We start from the raw sequence: 11,930 nt of genomic DNA, 5'->3' as shown, positions 1-11,930 counted from the left end.
GGATATTTTTTAACCGCCGCAGAAGCATGGACCATCAACTCCGATGGGGAGAGGTCTCCAGCAGGGATCGTATCAAGTAGGAGGTGGATTCTATCCCCCCCCCCCCCTGCAAAACTATAAATTCAAGGCTTGGGGATGATTAGAAGAGGGACAACGAGAAATCTTGACGAGGACGAGATGCTGATCGAGAAGGAGAAGACTCTATTCCACGAGACAAGGAGACATCATTCCATTCAATCCAAGGAAGAGGATATGCTAAAGAACTCTCATCCTCTTCTATCCTAATCCGAGAAGAGAAGACACTAAACTCCATCCTATTCTATCATACCTCTACTCTCATCTCTACTCCATCATGGCCCCAAAGAAAAAGAATTTAGAAGCAAAATTTGCAAATGACCCTACTAACGTGGAGGCAACAGTTGGAGTTGCGAGCACGGGAGTCACTAACAGAGTCATGGGTGTGGATGACAACCCTTTATCAACCACAATACCCCAAGTTTTTTTTTTAATATCTATCCAAATTCAACAGAAATAAGATAAGTCTCTTGGGAAATACTGACTTAAGACTAAGAAACTTAGTTATAAGAACTGGGAAGTTAGAGACCCTGAAATCTAGATACCCCTAGTTAAATTCCAAGGGAAAGATTTCATTATGTAAAACTTAAGTGTCGATTGCTACTAGAATTAACCATCACTTGAAACTTTCATGGATTGATTGAAGTCATAACTGCTTGCAGACATCAATCCTGTTTGTGATCTTCTAGATTAGATCCTGATTGAATTAAGTGTTGGAAGAGAAAAAAAATGGAAGTCCTATAGCTCCCCCAAGGATAGGTGTTGAATCCCCATACCAAGAGGGGATGTTTTTTTACTGCCATGGAAGCATGGACCGGCTTTGATAATGAGATGTCTCCAGTAGGGATCGTATTAAGTAGGAGGTAGATTCTATTCCTCCCCCCCATTGCAAAACTATAAATTGAGGGCTTGGGGATGACCAAAAGAGGGACAACGAGAAATCTTGACGAGGATGAGACGTTGATTCACAAGGAGGAGTTTCTATTCCACAAGACGAAGAGATCTCATTCTGTTCAACCCAAGGAAGGCGATACACTGAAGGACTCTCATCCTCTTCTGCCCTAATCCAAGGAACAGAAGACACTGAACAACTGTATCCTATTCTATCATACATCTACTCTCTCATCTCTATTCTGTCATGGCCCCAAAGAAAAAGAATTCAGAAGCGTAAATCGCAAATGATCCTACTAACGTGGAAGCAACCGTTGGAGTTGTGAGCACGGGAGTGACTAATGGAGTCATGGGCGTAGATGACAACCCTTTACCAACCGCGATACCACAGTTTTTTTTTTTTAAGTTCTATCCAAATTCAATAGAAATAAGATAAGTCTCTTTGAGAAATACCGACTTAAGAACAAGAAACTTGGTTACAAGAACTCGAAAGTTAGAGACCCCAAAATCTAGATACCCCTAGTTAAATTCCAAGGGGAAGATTTCATTATGTAAAATTTAAGTGTCAATTGCTACTAGAATTAAGCATCACTTGAAAGTTACATGATTGATTGGAGTCATAACTTCTTGTAGACATCAATCTTGTTTGTGATCTCCTAGATTAGATCCAGATTGAATTAAGTGTTGGAACATATAAAATTTGAGGTGCCCTATACCTCCCCCAAGGATAGGTGTTGAATCCCCATACCAAGAGGGGATTCTTTTTTATGGCCGCGGAAGCATGGACCTGCTCTAATAATGAGATGTGTCCAGTAGGGATCGTATTAAGTAGCAGGTGGATTCTATCCCTCCCCCCCCCCCCCCCCTTGCAAAACTATAAATTGAGGGCTTGGGGATGACCAGAAGAGGGACAACAAGAAATATTAATGAGGACGAGACGTTGATCGAGAAGGAGAAGACTCTACTCCACGAGATGAAGAGACATCATTCCATTCAACCCAAGGAAGGGAATATGTTGAAGGACTCTCATCCTCTTCTACCCTTATCCAAGAAGAGAAGACACTAAAGAACTCTATCCGGTTCTATCATACCTCTACTCTCGTCTCTATTCCGTCATGGCCTAGAAGAAAAAGAATTTAGAAGCAAAAATTGCAAATGCCCTACTAATGTGAAAGCAATAGTTGGAGTTGCGAACACGTGAGTCACTAACGGAGTCACAGGCAGGGATGACATTCCTTTACGAACTGCCATACCATAGGTTTTTTTTAATTAAAAAAGTTGTATCCAATTTCAATAGAAATAAGATAAGTCTCTTGAGAAATACCACAACTGAAGACCAAGAAACTTGGTTAGAACTGGGATGTTAGAGACCCCAAAATCTAAATACCCCTAGTTAAATTCCAAGGGGAAGATTTCATTATGTAAAACTCAAGTGTCGATTGCTACTAGAATTAAACATCACTTGAAAGTTGCATGATTGATTGAAGTCATAACTGCTTGGAGACATCAATCTTGTTTGTGATATTCTAGATTAGATACTGATTGAATAAGTGTTGAAACATATAAAATTTGAGGAGCCCTATACCTCCCCCAAGGATAGATGCTGAATCCCCATACCAAGTGGGGATGTTTTTTTACCACCGTAGAAGCATGGACCAGTTCCGATGGCAAGAGGTCTCCAATAGGGATCGTATTAAGTAGGAGGTGGATAGGGTCCAGGGGGCTATGGCTAGTAAATCCCTTTCTAGGAACTACTTGGTCCCCTGTATGGCCCAAGTTCTACTTCGGATACCTATAAACATTAGCTATAGGTGGATTTGATCTTGGTGACGTGCAGATGCGCCGGATGAGGCAACATGCGAAATTGTACTTTTTTTTATTTTCTTCTGTATGGACAGGAGAATACACATTATGGAATATAATCAATGAATTTTTTTAATTTTGATTGTACGTTCGTGAGTAAATTATGTAAACAAACAACTGTGCATAAAGGGATTTTAATTAATGAAGATATTTTTATATGTTTCAGGTAATGTGGTAGGTAATTAGATAACTAAGAACTTCCGTAGAGAGGGAAGCGGGTGGATGGATTATTGATGAATCAAGTCCTATGGCATGGTGGTCTCGGTTAGCAGAGAGGTTTCCCCAAAAATAAACACTAGGAAGAAACTCTAGGAAGGGCCGATTCATTGACTTACCTAGGGTTTGGTCTCAGAACCCAAACTGTAAATTATCTTATGGGAAAGGTACAGTGACTATGCCAAAGCATTGCGAGGGATCTCATAAATCCTTAGTGTGCTACTGGAAAAAAATGTTGTACTCCATGAACCAAGGGTAATGGCAAACGCTCCTTCCAGACAAGAAGCCTCTCGAAGGACACCTCTAGATGTGAGCTAGTTGTTGATAGGTGACCGTTAGATCAATTAGGAACCTTCAGGTCGGTCCTCCATGGATAACGACAAGACGCTTCCACTGCGGGATAGACCTAGGGTTTACCAATCAACTGAACAAAATCTAATCATTCTGGTTAATATTTTTCAAAATGTGTGATTCAATCAAAAACTACCTTTATTTTTCTTACGTTAAAAGGTATGCAATCAAAAGGGTTAATGTGTCTTTCTTTGATGTATTCATTACTTACTAACATTTCACTTTGCAAAGGACATTGGAACCTCATATATATTGATATACTCACCAAATAAATTATCCTCATGAACTCTCTTAGTGGTATCCACAACCAATCAAAAATGTGTGTTGAATAAAATACTGCTTGCTTTTTGGTTAATTGTTTAGTCTATTTGATTGTCTATTTTAGTAATATGTTTCTATTTGTAGTGCTGGTAGACTCTTGGCTACCTTTTTGGACACCACATATGAGGATATTGTTGATCCTCAAACCATATAGCTTTCTCCAACAAGAAGTGCCCTTACAAAGTGATACACATACTTGTGGATGGAGAGTGATTTCAAATGTTTACAGGACAATAGATTCAAAGATACTCAAGATAGATGGGATAAATGTAAGTACTTTTCATATTGTTTGTTTTTTCAGGAACCCTCTTTTGAGTTTTCCAACTTGTTACATTTTTTCTCGCAGTGCCAAGATTACCGCAATTCATACATGCCAGATGGCAACGGCTGGAAGGTAAACTCTAGGCGACTACTAAAACGCTATCCGTCAAGAAATCAAGGCAGGTACATCACAAGCTCTCCTGATTAAGTCTCTTGAGGAGGATTGTTGAGCTTAAATGTTTATAAGCTCAATGTTGACTAGTGACCACGTAAGTACAATATATCTTTTTGTAATAAGAACAACCAAAACAAATGAATCAAGACTTTGGGGGGGGGGGGGGGGGGGGGGGTTTTGAAAAACCAAAAAACGTGAAAAACCAAAAAACTTAAAAGAAGATATCCATCGCCTTTGAGGTCATGGTAGGCTATATGGATTTCCTTATTACGAGTGCCATGCCATTGTGTAGAGAGAGTAATTTCTAGCAAGCTTAAGGACAGATTAGACAATATTAGCTTAGGAATGAAGAAGATTAGAAGAGTTGAAGATTGTTGAGCATAAAGAGAGAGGAGGGGCAAGCATCAAATTCATGAAATACAACTAATAATCTTTTTTTCTTCCATTAAACGAGTACTTTTGTTTCTAATAAAAATTCAAGAAGAATGCATAGTTTGAGTGGAATTGGTATTGAATCTATTGATCTTTTAGTTTCTCGAGTTCAAAGGAATAGAACGGATTTTAGTTTCTACATCATATGGGTCAAAATAATATGAAAATGGTATAAAATAGACTAAAAACCTATATTTTTATATCCTAATTAATGGATATTAATAATTTTGCGTATTATTAATAAAAAATGGTTGAAACAAAGTTTAAGTATAATGAAATAAACCAGTTATGAGAAAAAAATTAATTTTTTTAATAAGTATGGATAGTTGAAGGATCAAAAAAATCTACTATTAAAATTACATTATTAGTAAGATTTATTAAATAATATTTCCTTTGTAAAATGATATTTAGGATTGAGATAGTGATTAGTACATGTAAGTAGTTTATCTAAAGTATTAGCAGAGATAAATGATAAATTAGGAGTTTCAAACCAAGCACTTACTCTAGTATAAATGTTGATTAAATTGGATTTAATACATGTGAAGAAGAGGGTTGAGAGGTGAAAGAAAAGAAAGTAAAAGAAGAGAATGAGTGATGAGGAGAGAGAAAGACCAGAAAGATAGGAAAGAAGAAGAGAGATAGCTAGCAACCATGAAAGGATAGGAAAGAAACTTGGAAGGTGAAAGGATAGAGTTGTATTATTGTCAAAATATATGATGATGTACATATGTCATGTACACCTTTTATGACCCTAATTCAGCTCTTTACATTCCATCCCCAACCAAATGTTTTTGTTCTCAAAAACAAATATGGAACTTATTATAACGATCCAAGTGGTGGAAAGGGGCAAAGTGCTCTACATGGACTTTAGCCTAGTCTTTAAGGATTCACCAAAGAAGCAACTAGAGGGCCGAGAATCAAGTACAAAGTATTGGCATCCATTTGAAAATATAAAAATAAAATCTTGAATCAAATTTTTGTCATTAAGAGCTCCTCCTAGATGTAGACACCATGTTGTCCACTTGCAGACTTACTGTACTAAATCTATGATGACTTGGGATTGGCTAATTTGAATTGGAATATCTCTTTAAGTACATTTAGCCCATCTGACTCACGTATCTCGAACAATCTTCAAAAATCTTTGTGCTCTAATTAAAGTGATCCTTATACCTTTATACATTATTCATCTCAAACAATGGAGAGGTGTAGATTAGATTGACAAAAAAAAATCTTTGATTCCACAAATAGAAGATAAATGGGAGAAGTAGGCTCTCTAGATGACCACGTCACCAACAATGAATACGACATTGAAAATTGATTTCAGTTACATCGTACATAGTGATTTTTTTTTTCAAAGTCCTCTCATAAGAAAGTGATCATGATTTGACAAAAGGTCCTTAACTTGAGGGGTATCTTATAGTATGTTGCTATATATTGTTGTATGGATATCTATGGATACCCATACTTTTCCTCTACAAAAAATAGCAATTTTAGGTGATTAAAGCTCAAAAATTTTGCTAAAATTTTCAATATCAAAGCCAATAATTATGATTTTGGGGCTTAAAAATGACCCTATTTTTCACTTGGTTTGTTAGGGGACCCATATTTTTAGCCTAAAAAGTAAAAATTTTCCTAAAAGAAAAACACTAATCATACATGGTACCTATGACAACCCACAAGTGTATCATGATTGTTGCCCAAAATCGATTACCTGGGCCAAGCACTCTGCCATCGAAATGGGACATTTATGAAAAAATGTCCTCCTTTTGGATATATAAAGACCTAAACCTCTCTCTCACTAAGCCACATGACTTCTCTTTTCTCTCTTTGATATTTCCATTACCCATCTTCCAACAAACATTGCATCTCTTGGCATCAACTTCCCTAAGTAGAAGAAGAGGCAAAGGTTACTTGGTGTGTGCTAGAGAGCCTATACTTGAAGAGCCACACAGGGATGACTTTGAGAAATAGTCATCCAAATGGGGAGCCTTCAGCACCCTCAATGAGACATGTCATGCACTAGGCATAATAACATGGTCTCTAAGCATAATGAAGTAGTATCAAAATATGCTAAGCTCATTGATCATATGGCTCGCTCAAATAGCCCCTCTAAGATTGATTTCTTGATTGAGAAAATAGCCATTTCCGGCAAGCAAGGCACACTTGCTCAAGCTCAAACTCAACAAACCTTGGATAGAATCACAACACTTGTCTCTCAAATGGCTGCCAATCATTTGCAAGACAAAGAGAGTAGAGATAGAACTGAATTGAGCTATTCCACTCCACCCCCAAATGGTAACTCTCAACGTGATTCAAGGAAGCCCACCCCACCTCACAATGCAAACTTGTAGCCCCCAATATGATTGGAAGTGGAGACCTTCCCATTAGCAGCTTTGAAGTGGGTGAATTGTCTAATTGGAATGAAGAGTCGGCGATGAGTTCCTTCCCTATGTACACCAACATTAGAAGTTAGCCCCCACTTTTGAGTTGCTTTCAACCTCACAATGGCCCAATTGAACAACATGATACTCATTTGTAGAATGTATATAATGGGTAACATGGTCACAAAGGAAAATATGCATATAATGGACAACAAAAGTCATGATGGGAAGTGTGCATTTAATGGGCAACATGGTCACAATGGGTAGCATGGCCATAATGGACAGCATGCATACAATGGGCATTATGGATATAATGGGCAGCATGATTACAATGGCCAACATGGTTGAATGGATACCAAAATGCTTATGATCAGGAGATTTGGGACAAGACAATCCTCACCAAATACAATGAGCAATCTTCGTCTCCATGGAGTCTAGAGGAGTGGACAACCAAGTTGGAATCCTACGTAATCTCTACCCCAAGATGGATGAGAAAAAGTTTCATTCTACAACTCTTCATCTTGAGGATTTTGCGCAAACTTCGTGGTGCTATGTAAAGCATGAAAATCGGCATATACATGGGTGGTAGGACTTTAAGGCACACATGGTGCAAGTGTTTGTCTCTTCAGTTGAGGTAGAGTGGTTGGCTAGGAGATGATACCAACCAAAGCAATATGGCTTATCCATGAGAGACTAAATGAACCAATTTCTCAACTTGACAATGTATGTGGAAATTCCTAGTGATGATGCAAAATTTCACAAGTATATATATGGATTGGAACCCAATTTATCCACCAATGTGATGGCACAAAAGCCCACTATACTTTTCCAAGTAATAGAGTTGGCCAAAAGGTGTTCTCACAAACACAAGAAAGACATTGGATTTTAGCCCAATTTTGGATAGCAAAGAGCTATAGCTAGACAAAGCTCTCAAGGAGGTGCTTACGGGGGAAGTAACATGCCATATAGCAGCCCTAAAATATCCAATTACCTACCATTTAGTGCCTCAAAATAGTAGTCAAGTTTGAGGCCAGCAACACAAAATAGGTTGAAAATAGACTAAAGAATGCTTCATCCCAAGTCAACCAAGGGGGGCAAATTTTTATCTTGGTGGATCTCTTTAGATAAAAGAATACACCATGGATCGGAATTAAAATGTGCTTATTGGAGGGCTAAACTTAATAGCATGTATGTCTTGGAAGAAGTGGGTGAAAAAGATGAAGATCTTGATGCTATGGCACATGCTGATCATGAGGACTATGATGAGGATTTGGACCAAGAGCAATTATGTGATCCCTCGAATAATTTTCCCTTTGACTTGGGTGGATGCTTGTCTCATGACACAGGTGCAATTTCTTCTACCAAATGTTTCCACTTTAATACGCTCTATTTCTATGGATGCATGGATAGGCTCTAGGACTCCAAGCATGCTATGAATACAAGGGAGCATAAATAGGAAACATATTTTTATCCTTGTGGATAGTGATAGTACTCATTGTTTTGTGAATAAATCAACCATTGATTGATTAAGGTTATTTTCCACTAAATTACAATAGCCTTCAAGAGTGCAAGTGGTAAATGATGATGAGGAAATTAGCACTCTACACTCTAAAGTACCCTTATGCTTGGCTAAAAATTATGTGCCATTTGTGGACTTGATTGCACTTGATGTGGACCCCATTGATGTTTTTCTAGGCTATGATTGGCTAAAGCACTTGGGGTAAGGTTTCCATGGATTTTTCATAGATTTACATGGACTTTGTAATGCATCGATATCTCATACACTTGGAGGGAATTCGAGATAATGTAGAATTTCAACTTATTATAGTCAACTCAAAAGAAAATTCAAGAAACAATCTCATATATTTGTGTTCTCTTGGCTAAGAATTCAACATTGAAAGATCTCTTGGAAGAGTAGAAGGATTTATTTCAAATGCCTACAACCCTCCCACCTACAAGATAGGTGGTGTTGGTAAATCAAACTCAAGAGGACTAAATGTAAAGGGGAATAGCATCAGTTCACATGGTGAACATAGGGCTAGATGTGTGCTTAAGAGTGTGCTAGTGTGAGTGACCTATTCTATGATGTGAGGCAATATGCCCATGTGTGTGTAGGCTAGAATCTAGGGGAATACCATATGTGTTGTGGAGAGAATCATGGAGAAATTAGAGGAGAGATTATAGGATTTGGATTCCAGTTCACGGAATCATCGATTATGTCAATCTTTGGTCTATATATTCTGGCTCTCTCGTGCTTAAAGGATATTTTCATTATGTGCCTTCCATTGCTTCTATTGCCTAATTTCAATATGGTATCAAAGCTCCATGCCGCCAAAGGCCTCAAGACAGCACCTTTCGAGTTCCAACTTATGGCTTCTCCTTCTACCTGCCTGCCTTCTTACAAAGAGTAGGGTTTTTGTTGCAGCACAAACAAATGCAGCAGCCTCTACAACATCTGCATGAGAGAAGGTTGCTACAGATTACAAGTGTAACCCTCTCGATGCCAATAATTTAACAAGATGGGGAGGTGCCCTTCTAGATTTGGTGCAATTTTAGCAAGGCCATGAATTTGTTGACATGGTGGAAGATGTTGAAACAAAGCTAGAAGAGGCCCTGAAAATCAATCCAAAGCTCGCAAATACTCTTTGGTGCTTGGGCAATGCCCAAATGTCCCATGGTTTTCTCTTGACAGAATCCAAGAAGGCCAATGAACTATTTAAAAAGTTCTTCAAATGCTTTCAACAAGCTTTGGATGAGAAAAACCCCATAATGATCTTTATAAGAAGGCTCTAGAGATGTCAAGAAAGGCACTAGAGCTACATCAAGAACTTCATCAACAGCTAAGTGCACAACTTGGTTCCACATCAGAACACTCAACAGGAGGTGCTGCCAAGAGCACTTCAAATTGATGGAGGCTCCTTATAGTACTTGGCTCCTCTATATTCAAGTAGCCCGGTTCCCTCATGAAGACAGTGAAGCCCACAAAGACTGCTACTCAAAAGCCGAATGATGATGCGAATCCTTCCCCTCATGATTGTCACTACTTTTGTTTTAAGAGTTTAGACAATGTTTTTTTTTTTGGTCAAGATGCCTTCAAAGGATAATGACTTAAGCTTCAAGTTCTCTAGAACTTCATTTCATACATGGCAAACTAGGATCAAGTTAGTCCTCATGAAGAAAAGTTTATGGAATATTGCAAATGGAAAGGAGAAGAAGCCTCGGGATCCTGCTCAAGCCATTGTATGGGAAGTTCGTGATGACAAAGCACAAGCCATAATCAATCTAGAGTTGGATGATACCTACATCCATCATGTGGATGAATGCAACAATGCCAAGGACACCTGGGATGTTCTGAATACTCTCTTTGGATCCAAGTGAAAGAGTTCCAATTTTGGACTTCTAGTTGAGTTTTTCTGTCTTGAAATGAAGCCTCAAACCTCACTTGCTTCTCATTTGAATTGCATGAAAAGTCTCCTAACTCAACTTGCCGATATTGATTTACGCATTGATGAAGATATCTCAATTGGTGTATTTCTTAAATCCCTTCCTAGTCATGAATATGACAATGTTGTAACAACTCTCACCAATATGCCGGATCCATGACTATTGGAAATAGAAGCTTCTTTGCTTGAGGAGGAGAAGAAAAATAAATTCAAGGGAGAATTTCCACATGTTGCTACAAGATCATCTACAAGAGAGGAAGTACTTTACCACAATGGATTTTCTGGCAAAGGGAAATACAAGTACAATGGCACCATCATTTGTGATTTCTGCCACAAGCCACGCCACAAAGAGAGGGACTGTCTTTCAAGGAAGAAAGCACAAAGAGCCTATCTCATGAGCATCATTGATGCATGATGAAGAAGAAGACCAAGAGCATCAAGAGGAAGAACACCAGAATCTCACCATGGAAGTGAAGAAGAAGGGGACCTCTAAAACTCCTTCAACTTCGTTTGATGATCGTTTATTTTGAATAAATATGTAACCCCGGCACATTAACCTCGTCTTGATATTGTATACCAATCCCAAAGGTAAACTCATTGTAAGTCATGGCTAAACCTCTACCCCAAGTCTCCTACACCTTCCACACCACAGAGAAACCACGTCCCTACATTGGTCATTGATGACCAAGTCACGTCATGCATAAACTATTTTACATCCTGAGTTTGAGAGGGGGTGTTGGTAAATCAAACTCAAGAGGTCTAAATGTAAAGGGGGATAGCATCAATTCACACTGTGAATATAGGACTAGATGTGTGCTTAAGAGTGTGCTAGTGTGAGTGACCTAATCTATGATGTGAGGCAGTATGCCCATGTGTGTATAGGCTAGAATCTTGGAGAGTATCATGTGTGGTGTGGAGAGAATCATGGAGAAATTAGAGGAGAGATTATAGGATTTGGATTCCAGTGCATGGAGTCATTGATGATGTCAATCTCTGGTCTATATATTTTGGCTCTCTCATGAATAAAGGATATTTTCATTGTGTGCCTTCTATTGCTTCTGTTGCCTGATTTCAATAGGTGGCTCATCCAATTGACTTGAAGCCCCATTCAAAGCTAATGAACAAGCCGCCTTACACGCTCTCATACTGTGAGTGCAAAAAAGTCGCAAAGCAAGTCAATGAGTTGCTTGAGATTGGGTTCACTAAGATGAGTTATTCTCCTTATGCATCCCCTGTCTTGTTGGTTAAGAAGAAATATGGATCTTTCAAGATGTATATTAACTACAAGAATTCGAACAAAATCATGGATAAGAACTAGTACCCCATATCTAGGTTTCATGACTTGCTTAATGAGCTAAAAGGGGCAAAGTACTTTACAAAGATTGATATGAGATTTGGCCACCATTGGATATGCATAAGAGTAGGTGATGAGATAAAAATAACATTTTGCATAGATCAAGGGCTCTATCATTTCCTTGTAATGCCATTCAGGTTGAAAAATACCCCTGCTACTTTTCAAAG

General features: G+C 38.4%; 1 pseudogene; it reads left to right on the top strand.

Moving 5' to 3' along the window:
- The first annotated feature begins 876 nt into the window (after nt 1-876).
- Nucleotides 877-9,875, top strand: LOC148015517 (putative mitochondrial import receptor subunit TOM20; annotated as a pseudogene).
- Nucleotides 9,876-11,930: the final 2,055 nt, after the last annotated feature.

The sequence above is a fragment of the Lygodium microphyllum genome, chromosome 24, assembly GCF_053477565.2.
Source record: "Lygodium microphyllum isolate KBCC chromosome 24, Lygodium_microphyllum_v1.1.10, whole genome shotgun sequence".
Lineage (NCBI taxonomy): Eukaryota > Viridiplantae > Streptophyta > Polypodiopsida > Schizaeales > Lygodiaceae > Lygodium > Lygodium microphyllum.
The sequence above is the reverse complement of the archived record's forward strand: the minus strand, read 5'-3'. Positions and strand labels throughout refer to the sequence as shown.